The sequence below is a fragment of the Henckelia pumila genome, chromosome 2 (genome assembly GCF_033568475.1).
Source record: "Henckelia pumila isolate YLH828 chromosome 2, ASM3356847v2, whole genome shotgun sequence".
In the NCBI taxonomy this organism is placed as follows: domain Eukaryota; kingdom Viridiplantae; phylum Streptophyta; class Magnoliopsida; order Lamiales; family Gesneriaceae; genus Henckelia; species Henckelia pumila.
Window position 1 is genome coordinate 159,784,660 of NC_133121.1, and position 13,424 is coordinate 159,798,083.

Genomic DNA, 13,424 nt, shown 5'->3' on the forward strand with positions numbered 1-13,424 from the left:
GGAGGCGGGTTTACTTTTCTTACGTTAATATGAGTTTATCCTTCCGAGTATGGATTGTGTAAGATAATCAAAAATCCAACCAAACATTAATTAAACCGGTCAAACCAACCTCAATCCAAGCTAATCATTTGTACCAAACAAGCCCTTACAATACAATATAGTTATTGTTAATCTCATAACATTTGGTCATTTTCGCCTCATTGATTTAAAAAATTAGATGTTGATGAGCGGTTCATCTTTGTAATAATAATCCAACAGCTAATAAAAAAATACATGAACTTATACCATGATGTGAGAAGAAAAGATCAAGTGAATGAAATTTAAGAAAAATAAAATATTGTGAATTGATAGCTCCCCAAACTTGAACTATTATATTACAAGAATGACTTCAAAGTTGAATACCTCATATATAGTGGAAACATCACTCTAAATATCATGTTGTTTGCCATCCATGTCTTCTGGACTTTGCCACTCTTCCAGGCTGAAGGATTGCTTGCTTTCCATTCCTCAAATGTCAACCACTATATATACGATTTTGATCAGTCTCTTGTAATAATTCGGTAGAATAAAAAAACTAGTAATGAATGATTACTTCCAAAGTTAACGGGAAATTCTTTATCGAACTTTGAATAAGACCTGCCTTTCCTCCTATGTCTCTGAAATCCAGCTTGTATTGCTTGCAGATCTAAGAGAAATAATGGATTATCTTAAGTTTTGTAAGAGAATGAAATAATTTGTAAAATTCGCCACACACACCTTATTGCAATGAGGAAATTTTGAGAACAAATGATGAATATTATCTTTGCTCACCTCCCATTTTGTGGGTAACGCATTAATCTTTTATACCTAATACATGAAAAGGTACTTGATATAATAAACATATAAACAAAAAAATTTCAGAAATGTCGAAAATCACCAGATGACAAACCAAGATATGAGTCCTCCAAGCGTATCCCCAAATAATCTTTAAACAAGGTCGTCACTCTTGGTCCCAACATTTGTCACTCTGATACAACATAGAGGAAAGTTGCATTAATGAGTAGATGAAAATATTCTGATAGCGATTCCTTGATCACCTATAGAGCTTATGGTGTAGGAATAGAAGAAGGCTAGAAACATTGCAGTTTTGCCGCTATGAAATCATGAGAGACATTGTTGTGCTGTACAAACATAAATATAACACAATTATCATGCACAACTGGATCTTGAGATTCTGGATCACCCTATATCATTTAAAAATAACATTATATAGAATGCACCAAACTAAGGTAGGTATTCAATACAATGAATAACCAGATTTTGTTATTTGCAGTCTAGTACGATTTTGTGCGGTATGCAACGTCCCAAAACACAAATTCCTAGACAGATCTATTCGTTAAGTGAGTATGATAAGAATAATGAAAGATCGCACGTGCACCTTTCCAACTATGAACTAGCATAAAACAGGTCAATGATCTAGACAGAAGTAATTAATTTTCCATAACATAATTGATCCATAAAAAACCACATATTGTTGACACTTTTATCGATATCTCACATATTCATGAATCACGTAAATTCTACAAGATTCAAATTGTTGGAACACGTTTTCAGATCTGTCAAATCTGATAGCAGCGGAAGGTTTTAAAATTTTTATTTTCTGATCTGGAACGATTCCAGATCGTGGGTATCAAATCCTTACGATTAAAATAAATAAGTAAAATAAAACAATAGTAAATTTTACATCTCAAGTCTCAACTTGAGGTTATGGACTCCAACAGATAAATCTGCTCTTTTTGTATATCCCAGGAACTGATTACTCGATCAACTCCTGAATCAGGTCCACGAACAGAAATCTAAAACCCTCTGACAGACTACACTAGAAAGTCTATCAGAAGTTTCTACGAAGAAAATTAACAGATTTGATCTGTTAAACCAGACTGCAAATTTTCGAACAGAAGAGGGGAGGGGCGGCCAACCTAGGGAGAGTGCTCTCTAGGTTTCGAAAATTATAAGCTTGATTGTCTAATTTTTGTACTGCAATAACTTATTTATAACATGGGCTGCTAACAGCTTAGGGCCCGTTAGTCATAAGTTCAAGTCTGACAAGAAAAGCCTGCATGTTCAGAAATTAATATAAAATTCATCGTGACTTAAATTGACAAACCAATTTTACCAATGTGTACAGAAACCTTTTCTGTATATTTTAAAGTCAAGATAAATTTTCTGAATCCGAATTCAATGGTTTCCAAAAATGGCATCCCTATGTCATTTTAGGAAATCTCACTCCCTCTACTCATTAATAAGAAGTCCTACTTCTCATTCACTAAATTTAACTAATTAAATTTAATTATCTCAACGGAGATTAGAAATCTATTACTTGTGTAACCCTCAATAGTTCAGGGATACAGCTAGCCGTGGGTCCACAACTCCTTTGTGACTCGAAACAATAATTTTTGACTTGCCCATCGAACAATGGTACGAGCGCCTAGCAACATCGCCCCATGATTCCCTAGGTATCACTGATAGTGCCTGCAAGAACCAGTGAGTTTTGGTTAGCGTACAGTAAGGTCCCTTCATCCATATATCCCGATCGAATCAACAACCATTGGTATATAGAGAGTCGTTCGAGATTCGATAACTATGCAATGCATCTTGAAGATCAAATAGTGATATCGCATGTGCAACTAGGAAACCAAGTAACCTAAAACACATCATGTACTATGGCCAAAGATTTGTCACACTAATATCTCGTCAGATCGCATATGATATCCACACTCGCAAGCGTGTGGTGAATCCTTGACAACAAAACATTGACTCCTATATATGTCATAACTGTACCCAATCTCGACACCTGATAACTCTCATAGAGTCGGTAAACGAGTCAAAGTACAGTACTAGAATATAGAGTCTCCATGATGTTTCAAGTAGTAAGGACTAATGATGTACAATCAAAACCATGGACTTTTCCACTCAATTAGTGAAAACCACTTGAAAAGTCCGAATAGGGTAGTTCAATCATTCATCCAACGAATATCCATTTGCATGCTTCGAACATCTCTATGTTCCATACCAATGAAACGTGGTACTCGGCATCGCAAATGCTAGTCTCAATCTTGAGCGATCCTTATCCTTATTGCGGATGGCTCAATTGACTAGGAACTGGTTTAGAATATACAGTGATTACAAGATATGTTTCATGATAGTCATCCATATCCACTATCACATCTTGCATGTACTTTAGTATATTCAAGGTCTTTATCTAAACATCGTATAGCACGTCACAACATAACAATATGATAAAAGATAAAGTAAATTCCAATAAAGAGCGTAAATTATATTAAACAAAGATTGTTTACAAATAGAGTCATAAAGGCCCTTAGCCACAAGTTGGCTAGCAGGGCACCCACTCTTTCAATCTTCCACTTGCCCTAAAGCCAACTAGTCATACTACGTAGTCTCATTGCTTCGCGATGTTTGTCAAATAATGGTCCTGGCAAGAGCTTAGTAAGTGGATCAACGATATTGTCTACAGAGGCCACTCTCTCGACAGTAATATCTCCTCTTTGCACGATCTCCCGGATGATGTGGTATTTCCTCAGTATATGTTTGGATCTTTGATGAGACTTTGGTTCCTTTGCCTGAGCAACGACACCAGTGTTTTCACAGTACACCGGGACTGGACCAACAGCTTCAGAAATGACCCCCAACTCTTAGACCTGGCCAAGGGCCGGGTTGGGCCTGGACCCGGACCGGAACCGGCCCGTGGTCAACGGGCCGGTTAATCGGGTCAACGGGCCCGACCCGAAACCGGAACCGGACCGATCCATAGGCGGTCCGGTTCCGGTTTTCTCTTAGGAAAACCGGGAACCCGGCGGTCCAACCCGCCAGGTTGAACGGGTCCGACCCGCCGGGTTGGAACCGTCCAACCCGGCGGGTTGGACACGTGGCGCCCATCCGGGTGCCACATGATCCAACGGCCACTACCAAGTGGCCGTTGGATCATTCAACGACGGTTTTTTTTTTTTTTTTTTAAAAAAATCTATTTTTTATTCTTTATCTATAAATACCCCCCAACCCCCTTCATTTTGTTTACACAATTTACTCTTCATTCTCTCTATTCTCAATTCATTTCAATTTCTTGAATTATCAAAAATATCAAGTTTCGATTATTGGTATATTGTCAATTGTTAATTTATTTTCATATTTATATAATTACAAATGTCCGGAGCGGGATCAAGTCGTAGGGGTGACAAAGGAAAAGAAAAGGAAAAGAGCATCATACCACTCGAGGTCGAGTATCCTCAATTCAATGTCGATGGATTTGATCTTGAATATTCCGATGATGAAATTCAAGAAATTCGACAAGAGGCGCAACAAAGACAACAAGTTGAACAACAACAACCACCACCACGTCATCATGCAAGTCAAGAAAGTATGAACGATCCGGCGGCCTCTCAAAGACAAACTCGAGCGGTGCCTCGTTCGACATCCGATATCTTCACCAAACACTTCGAGAAGATTACGCTTCCCTCCGGTGATTTGCAAGCCAAATGCAAATATTGTTCAAAATGTTACAAATTTAAACAAGGAGGTGGATATGGAACTTTGACGCGACATATCGAGAAAAATCATCCGGTGGAAATTGGGATTGATCGTGCTCAAACTCAAATTTCGGCATTCTCTTCTCAATAGGGTAATGAATCTCAACTATTTAAATATAACGAAGCTAGATTTAGAGAAGAAACGGCTAAATTTTGTGCGGTTGAACAACTTTCTTTTAGTTTTAGCGATAAATTATCTTTTGAAAATTGGCTTTCTACAAGTGCAAATCCTTCTATTAGACGTATTCCAAGAAATAGTCTCAAACGCACAATGAAAAAGTTAGTCGTTGATCAAAAGAAAGAATTAATTAAGGAATTTTATAGTTTGAATAATAAAGTTTCTTTGTGTTCCGATATTTGGAGTGATCATTGGCAAAGTTGTTCATATATGGGTATTACATGTCATTGGATTGATAATAATTGGAACATTCAAAAAAGGTTGCTTGCATATAGATGTTTCAACGAATCACACACGGCACAAAATATTTCGCAACTTATATTTGTTATTTTAGAAGAATATGGTCTAACTACCAAAGTTTTTTCAATGTCTTTTGATAATGCTAGTGCAAATACTTCTAGTATTAGTGAGCTTATTGAAATATGTAAACCATCACTAGGTGGTAAATTTTTTCATATTAGATGCACATGTCATATTTTAAATTTGTGTGTTCAAGATGGACTAAAAAGTTTAGGCATATATATTCAACCAATTAGGAACTCTATTCATTATTTATGGACGCATCCTCAAGTTATGAAGCAATGGGGAAAATTTTGTAAAGTAAATGGTATGAAGCCTAAGCGGTTTGCACGAGATGTTTCAACTCGTTGGAATTCAACATATAAATTGTTATTATCCTCTTTTGAATATAAAGATTTATTATGTACATTTTTTCATCAATTTGTTCAAGCTCGTGATATTTATTTGTTTTCAAATAAATGGAACATATGCACTAGTATTTGTGAAATTTTAAAAGTTTTTAATGATGCTAGTGACCAATTATCCGGTGTTTATTACCCTACTTCACATTTAGTTTTAACACATTGTTGCAACATTGCTTGTATTTTTCATGAACATTTTAATTCTAATGATAGTGCTTTAGCTCAATGTATTCTCGTCATGAAAGCAAAATGGGAAAAATATTTTTTGCTCATTCCTGAAATTTTTTTATGTGCTTTTGTTTTAGATCCTAGACTTAAATTAGATGGCTTAAACGACATGTTAACATTATATTATGAATCTTTGGAGCCTATTGCGGAAACGATTCCTTCTATCTCATTGATTTTGTTTAATATTAAAACTCATTTACTTGATATTTATAATGAATATAACATCAAATATGGTGGACAAATTATTTCACATGAAACACAATCCACTGCAACTAGTAATGTTTCTTCTAAACTTACTAAAGCGCAACTTTTATTAAGGGAACGGACGAAACGTCCACGAGGATCCTCAAGTTCCAGTCAGGAACTTGAAAATTATTTTACCACTACTTTTGATTTTAGTGATACAGACGAGGAAAACTTCGACATTTTGAGATGGTGGTCGCAAAAAACACAAATATATCCAATTTTGGCTATAATGGCAAAAGAAATTCTAGCTTTTTCAGTTTCAACAGTTGCAGTGGAGCAAACATTTAGTATTGGAGGAAATATATTGGACGAAAGACGTTCTAGCTTAAGGCCGGAAAACTTGGAAGCCCAATGTTTGCTCAATGATTGGTCAAAAGCCGCTACTCGAACACAACATATTCAAAGTAATGAAAAAGACCAAGATGATATCGAAGGAACATCCGGAACTACGACGGGAGGAAATACGAGTGAAATAGAATAAAATGTAATAGATTTATAATATTAAGTCATAAGATATTAAGATGTTGAAATTCTAATATATTGTTTATTTAATAAATGTAATAGATTTTTATTATGGAGATATGATATATTTGATTGAGGTTATTTAAAAAATATGTTTTATTAAAAATTTGTTTAAAAATTTTAAAAAAATAAAATTTAGAAGATTCAGCGCCCCAGCATGAAGCGCTGGGGCGCTGCCCCTTTGAATTAAATTTGAAGGTGTAGCGCCACAACGCTGAAAATGAAGCGCTGGGGCGCTAAATTTTTTTTTTTTTTAATGGGACGGTTTAGCCCGGACCCTGAACCGGCGGTTAACCGGATCCGAACCCGGACCCGAACCGACGGTTCACCGACCCAGACTAGAACCAGCCATTGGCGGGCCGGTTAAGGGTTGGCTAAATACCAACCCGGACCCGGACCGTGGCCAGGTCTACCAACTCTTGGACGAAATTTCTCATCCAAACGGCCTCTTTAGCAGCAGCTGATGCTGCAATTTACTCTGCCTCAGTGGTGGAATCCGTTGTGGTGTCCTGCTTGGAACTCTTCCAAGAGACAGCACCACCATTGAGGATGAATACAAATCCAGAGGTTTGTTTCGAGTCATCCACGTCTCTTTGGAAGCTAGAGTCGGTATAGCCTTCCAATTTCAATTCTCTTCCCCCATAAACCATGAATATATTCTTAGTCCTTCTCAAGTACTTAAGAATATCCTTCACAACTTTTCAATGCATTTAATCGGGGTTGGCCTGATATCTGCTCGTGACACTCAGAGCAAAGGCTACATCCGGTCTGGTAGATATCATCACATACATGATACTACCTATAGCTGACGCATATGGTACGTGTGTCATTTTCTCTATCTCTTCGTCAGTCTTGGGAGACATTGACTTGGATAGAGAAATTCCATGACACATAGGTAGATGTCATCTCTTGGACTCATCCATAGAGAACCTCTTCAATATGGTGTCGATGTAGGTCGCTTGAGTGAGTCCTATCATTTTCTTAGATCTATCTCTATAGATCTGTATTCCTAGAATATAGGACGCCTCACCCAAGTCTTTCATCGAAAATCTGCCTAACAACCATATCTTTGTTGACTGCAACATCCCTACATCATTTCCAATGATTAGGATGTCGTCAACATAAAGCACTAAGAATGTCACAGCATCCTTAACTACTTTCTTGTACACGCACGGTTCCTCCGGGTTCTTGATAAAACCAAAGTCTTTTATTGTTTTATCAAATTTTTGGTTCCAACTTCTTGACGCCTGTTTGAGACCATAAATTGATCTCTGAAGCTTGCATACCTTATGCTCGCTTCCCATGGATGTGAATCCCTCGGGCTGCATCATATAGGTCTCTTCCTTAATGTTTCCATTAAGGAACACAGTCTTCACATCCATCTGCCATAATTCATAGTCATACCATGCTGCTATGGCAATTAAGATTCTTATGGATTTGAACATTGCGACTGGTGAAAAGGTTTTATCATAGTCAACACCTTGTCTTTGTGTATAACCTTTTGCGACTAGTCGTGCCTTATAGGTCAGCACCTTACCATCAGACCCAAGTTTTCTCTTGTAGATCCATTTATACCATATAGGAACAATTCCATCGGGAGGATCTACTAAAGACCAAACTTGGTTTGCATGCATGTAGTCTATTTCACACTGCATGGCTTCAAGCCATAAATTCGAATCGGTATCAGAAATTGCCTCCTTGAAGTTTTTTGGATCACATCCAATGATGGGTTCACTTTGATCCCCTTCAAGTAGGAGATTAAGTCGAACAGGAGGTCTAGAAGCCCTTTTGGATTTTCTAAGAAGTGGCGTGTCATTTATTGGTTCCTGAGGTGTGGGATCGTTATTTTGTATCTCGGGTTCTTCTCGAACTTCTTCGAGTTCCATCATCTTGCCTTTTCTTTCAAGTAAGAACTCCTTCTCCAGGAAGGTGGCATTCCTAAAAACAAACACTTTTGTTTCAGTAGGATGATAGAAGTAATATCCGATCGAATTCTTCGGATACCCTACAAAATAACACAAGGTGGATCGACTATCCAACTTAACTCCCACTGTCTGCTTCACGTAAGCAGGACATACCCAAATCCTTAAGTACGAATACTTAGGAGTTTTGCCAGTCCATAATTCGTATAGAGTTTTATTCACTGCTTTAGTTTGGACATTGTTCAACAACAATACCGTCGTTTAAAGTGCAACGCCCCAAAACAAAGGTGGGAGCTTAGTGAAGCTCATCATAGATCGAACCATGTCCAACAGAGTTCGATTACGACGCTCTGCTACACCATTAAGTTGAGGTGTGGCAGGAGGAGTCCACTGAGAAAGAATTCCATTTTCTTTCAGATAGTCTAAAAATCGGTACTCAAGTATTCACCGCCTCGATCAGATCGAAGTGCTTTAATACTTTTACCTAGCTGATTTTCTACTTCAGTCTTGAATTCTTTGAACTTTTCAAATGATTCAGACTTATATTTCATTAAATATAAATACTCATACCTAGAATAATCATCAGTAAAGGTAATTAAGTAGGTGTGACCATATTTATTACCAATACTAAATGGTCCATAAACATCTATATGGATCAGATCCAATAGATTTTGACTACGCTCAGGCTTTTCCTTAAAAGGTGTTTTAGTAATTTTTCCTTTCAGGCAAGACTCACAAGTAGGTAGAGAGTTTATATCTGACATATCAAACATGCCCTCTCCCACTAGCTTGTTCATCCTCCGTGAGAAAATATGACCTAGTCTAGCATGCCAAAGGTTTGCTGGGTTTTGACTATCGCTTTTCCTTTTTATTGTTGTTGCCGGTTTATCAGCATAATTAACTGGTACGTCTTTTAATTTTAAGTTATATAGATCGTTTTCAAGTTGTCCACATCCAATCAAAAATTCATTCTTGTAAATATTGCAAATCTCATTCACAAAATTGCAAGAAAAACCATCTCTATCAAGCATAGAAACATAAATAATGTTTTTAACCAAATCTGGCACAAATAAAACATCTCTCAGAAATAACTTAAATTTGTTCTGCAAAATTAAACAAACATCTCCCACAGCTTTGGCTTCAACTCTGGAACCATTTCTGAGCCTCAACTGGGTCTCACTCATCCTCAGCTTACGAATTCTTGACATCACCTGCAAATCATTGCAAATGTGAGATCCGCATCCGGTATCCAATACCCAAGAAGTAGTATTAAGTGAAACATTTATTTCAATATAAAACATACCCTTCGCAGTTCGCAACTGCTCGAGATATTCCTTGCAGTTACGTTTCCAGTGACCGGGTTTCTTGCAGCGATGACAAACATCTTCAGACTTGTCCATGTTAGAAGCTTTGGACTTGTACTTCTTCTTGGGACAAGTTTTCTTGGGTAGAGCAGAACGTTTCTTACCCTTTGCCCTCGGCCCCTTCTTAGCAGAAGAAGAGGAGCCCACCAAGAGAACCGGTTTATCCTTCTTAAATGTGATCTCATAAGTGACAAGCATATTGACCATCTCTTCAAGGGTGGCCTCTAGCTTGTTCATATTAAAGTATACCACAAAACCGTCAAACGATGAAGGAAGAGAAAGAAGCAGTAAGTCCACACATAGTTCGTGCTTCAATGTCAAATCGAGGGTCACCAATTTTTCAATGAGCCATATCATGTGTACCCCATGCTCACGGACCGAAGTCCCATCTCATATGCGGCATGTCATTAGCTCTTTGACAGTGGCGTACCGCTCAGATCTCGACTGAGCTCCAAAAAGTTCTTTGAGGGTCTTGTGAATGTCAGCAACATTCACTGCATCCTCAAATCGCCTCTAAAGTTCATCAGACATAGAAGCATGCATGTAGCATTTGGCCTTGATATCATGGTCCCATCATTTATCAAGTTTGGCCAACTCTTCCAGACTCACATCAGCTGGGGCTTCCTTCGGATGAGACTTTTCTAACACGTAGAAAATCTTTTCCGAGCATAGAACAATCTTCAACTTACGGAACCATTCCGTATAGTTTGCGCCAGTCAGTTTGTTTTGTTCGAGAATGGAAAAGAGTAGATTACGCGAATTCATCTTAAAGATATACTGAAAAATAACAAACAATAATCAGTGATTGTTTAATTAATTTAATTAAGACATAAAATAAGGCGAGTTTAATTTTATGAATTATCCTCCCACTATTTTAACGATTTCACCACTCTCTAGTGAAAACGCGAAAAACCATTTTATTTAGTAGGAACATGGAGCCCAATTTATAAATTATAGTTCCGAATAAAATCACCCAATCATAATTTTAAAAAGGTAGAGTTCAATTGCTACTAGAGCAACCTCCATGTTTTTACCTCATATCCAATAAAGGGCCCAATAATATGACGCTGTTTAAAGTGATATGTCAAATTGACCCATCAATATTAAGTTGTGATGGACGGTCGCCATGTGAACCCCCAATAATATGAGGTGATCCCATGGGAGTTCTACCCAACTTACAACAATTGTCTACTCAATTCACAGCTTTCCGGTGAACGGGCCTTCCCAATAATATGAGATGGACCACGGTCGCGGGTAGCATCTATCATGCATTGATAGTTGATGGAAGGTAGGAAAATATAAACTATATTTAATTTCCTTTTTATTAAACTTGATATTAATTTTAAATCATATTTAAAATGAGGGATTTTAATTTTTAAAATTTGTCTCATCATTTAATTAATTTGTATGCTTGCGGGATTCATGCAATTTAGTCTAAACATGCATACAACTATAATATCAAATATTAAATAAAGGATGATCGATGCCTAGATCTAATCGACCCGTGGTTGCCAATCACGAGTCTAAGTCCAATCCTAGGTGATATGCAAGTATGCAATGCAATCCTATTACATTGAGCTTCCAATTTACATTTTTTCGGTCTTTATCATCTGCTGGACCCACCATTGTCTTCAAATCTTTATCTCCCACTAAGTCTAATAAATTTATAATAAATTTCGATGACAAGTAGGGGATACATATTTAAGGGTGAGAACAGACCATAAACCAGACCCACTTTTATTACAAATGACATATCAAATTGGGTCATAATACAAGCCCATTAATAAAACCCAACAACAATAATAAAAACCAAATGTAAACAACCTAACATACACCTAAAAAATTGACCATGACAATCGATCATCCTTTTATCCAATTATTTAATTCAATTAAATGATTGGATAACATGCAATTCAAAAAAAAAGTGTACCTTAAAAGGCTCCCAACCCATCCATCCAACAATTTCTTCAATGTGATCAATGTACTCTTTTTTTCTCAGCTTCTGGGTTCGTATCATCATACCTTTATCAAAGGTAAAGATAGATAGTCAGCAGTCAAATACCCTGTACACACAAGTCCACAAACGGAAAGAAAAACGAAAGAAAGAGAAGCAGTACAAAGACCACAAACATAGATTAAAGCATAAGCAGTCTAACCTCAGATAGCAGCATCCATCTCTCTCTTTCGCTAGGCCAAAGTCCACAAACATAGCCTACAAAATTAATAACCCGGTTTACAGAAAATTCAAAATCTCCCGAAGAAAAACGACCTCCAACAGATTAACCTAGAATTTCATCACCTTGGCATGACCAATATGCAAATATCCATTTGGTTCAGGTGGAAAACGAGTAAATACTTTTCCTTCAGTGGCCTTCAAGTGCTTTTCAAGTAATTCCTTTGAATTGCAAGTTCTAAGAACAGGACGATAACTGAAATATATTTCTGTGTGCACCTGAAATCAGTGATATACTCAATATCCCCAAAAAACAAAAGAAAAGGAAACAAAGAGAAAGAGAAACAGTACTGATATATTTCCTAAGATAGTAAGATTAGAAACTTATGAATTAGCAAGGAATTCCTACAGATCCAACACTGCTTACTGATTACAAACATGACGCATGTGTACTGCAATTAGTTAATTGAAAATCAAAGTTCACTAAAGCCCGATAATTTTTCGGCGGAAGCTATTGGGTTCTCAAAGAAAAACACAAAGAACGTGTGGGGACATTAAGCTGGCATATAAATCATAACAAATATCAATGCATTCCAATATATTTCAGCGGGATAGTTCAGGTTTCCAAGAAATACACAATGAATGCCAGGAGACATTAAGCTGATAGATCGCAAAAATGGTCAACAATCAATCAATGCACGGTTAATAAAGTATTAAATTTGAGATAAACAATCTAAAAGAACTTGAAAATCTTACGAGCCTCAATTGATCAATAAAGGGATAAAAAGAAAGAATAGAGAATGAGAGATGCGAATTAAGGAAATATTTCACCTTGAAGTTCTCCTCAGGTGAAGGAAATATTGCATATGGATTGACTTCTTCTTCAGATAGTTTCTGCGGAGGTGTCTCTACATGAACAGTTTTTTCCTACCAAATCAAAAGTCAAAACAAGAGCATACGAGAAGATGAACATCAGACTTATCAGAATCAAAGAGAACAATTTACTCATGAATCATAAATCACCAAGATTCTACCGCTCGAGAGAGCTCAGAATTTACACACACTCTACGTGTAGTGTGTGATTTTGGATATTTAATTAATTGTATTATTTTTGAGTAGTTTATCTATTTTTGAGTATTCTAGATCTATTAGGAAGAATATCTAGCAATTATCTTAGCATATCTAGAGTATATATTTTATTTATTATTATTTGTAGTTGTATTATAAATACAAGATGTATCATTCATTATTGAATACAATACAATTCAAATTTTGATTATATTTAAACTTTAAAATTCTCTTTAGAATTTTATTGAGTTTTTGCTTATTCAAAAATCAAACTTATAAAAGTTTTAAATTTTGTGGCGTTTGTCGATTGTTCTTTTTCGTGGATTGTCAGAAACAAGTTTTCTGAAGGTTCCGTTGAGATCAATTGTTTTCTTCGTGATTGTTTGTTGCTAGTTTCAAGTAAATTAGAGGTCAATAATCCAAATCTATTGCTTGTTTC

At 36.6% G+C, this 13,424-nt stretch overlaps 1 long non-coding RNA gene across 8 annotated transcripts; it reads right to left on the reverse strand.

Annotated features, from left to right (window-relative positions):
* Positions 1 to 279: 279 nt before the first annotated feature.
* On the reverse strand, positions 280 to 12,980 carry LOC140882348 (uncharacterized). Of its 8 annotated transcripts, none has more exons than XR_012150200.1 (8): positions 12,749 to 12,980; positions 12,044 to 12,196; positions 11,901 to 11,956; positions 11,675 to 11,766; positions 929 to 1,006; positions 811 to 846; positions 637 to 685; positions 280 to 521 (listed from the first exon to the last, which is right to left on the reverse strand). It is a non-coding gene; the product is annotated as an uncharacterized lncRNA (long non-coding RNA). The 8 variants fall into 8 exon arrangements; XR_012150199.1 differs by having other exon boundaries at positions 593 to 685; XR_012150197.1 differs by having other exon boundaries at positions 757 to 846.
* Positions 12,981 to 13,424: the final 444 nt, after the last annotated feature.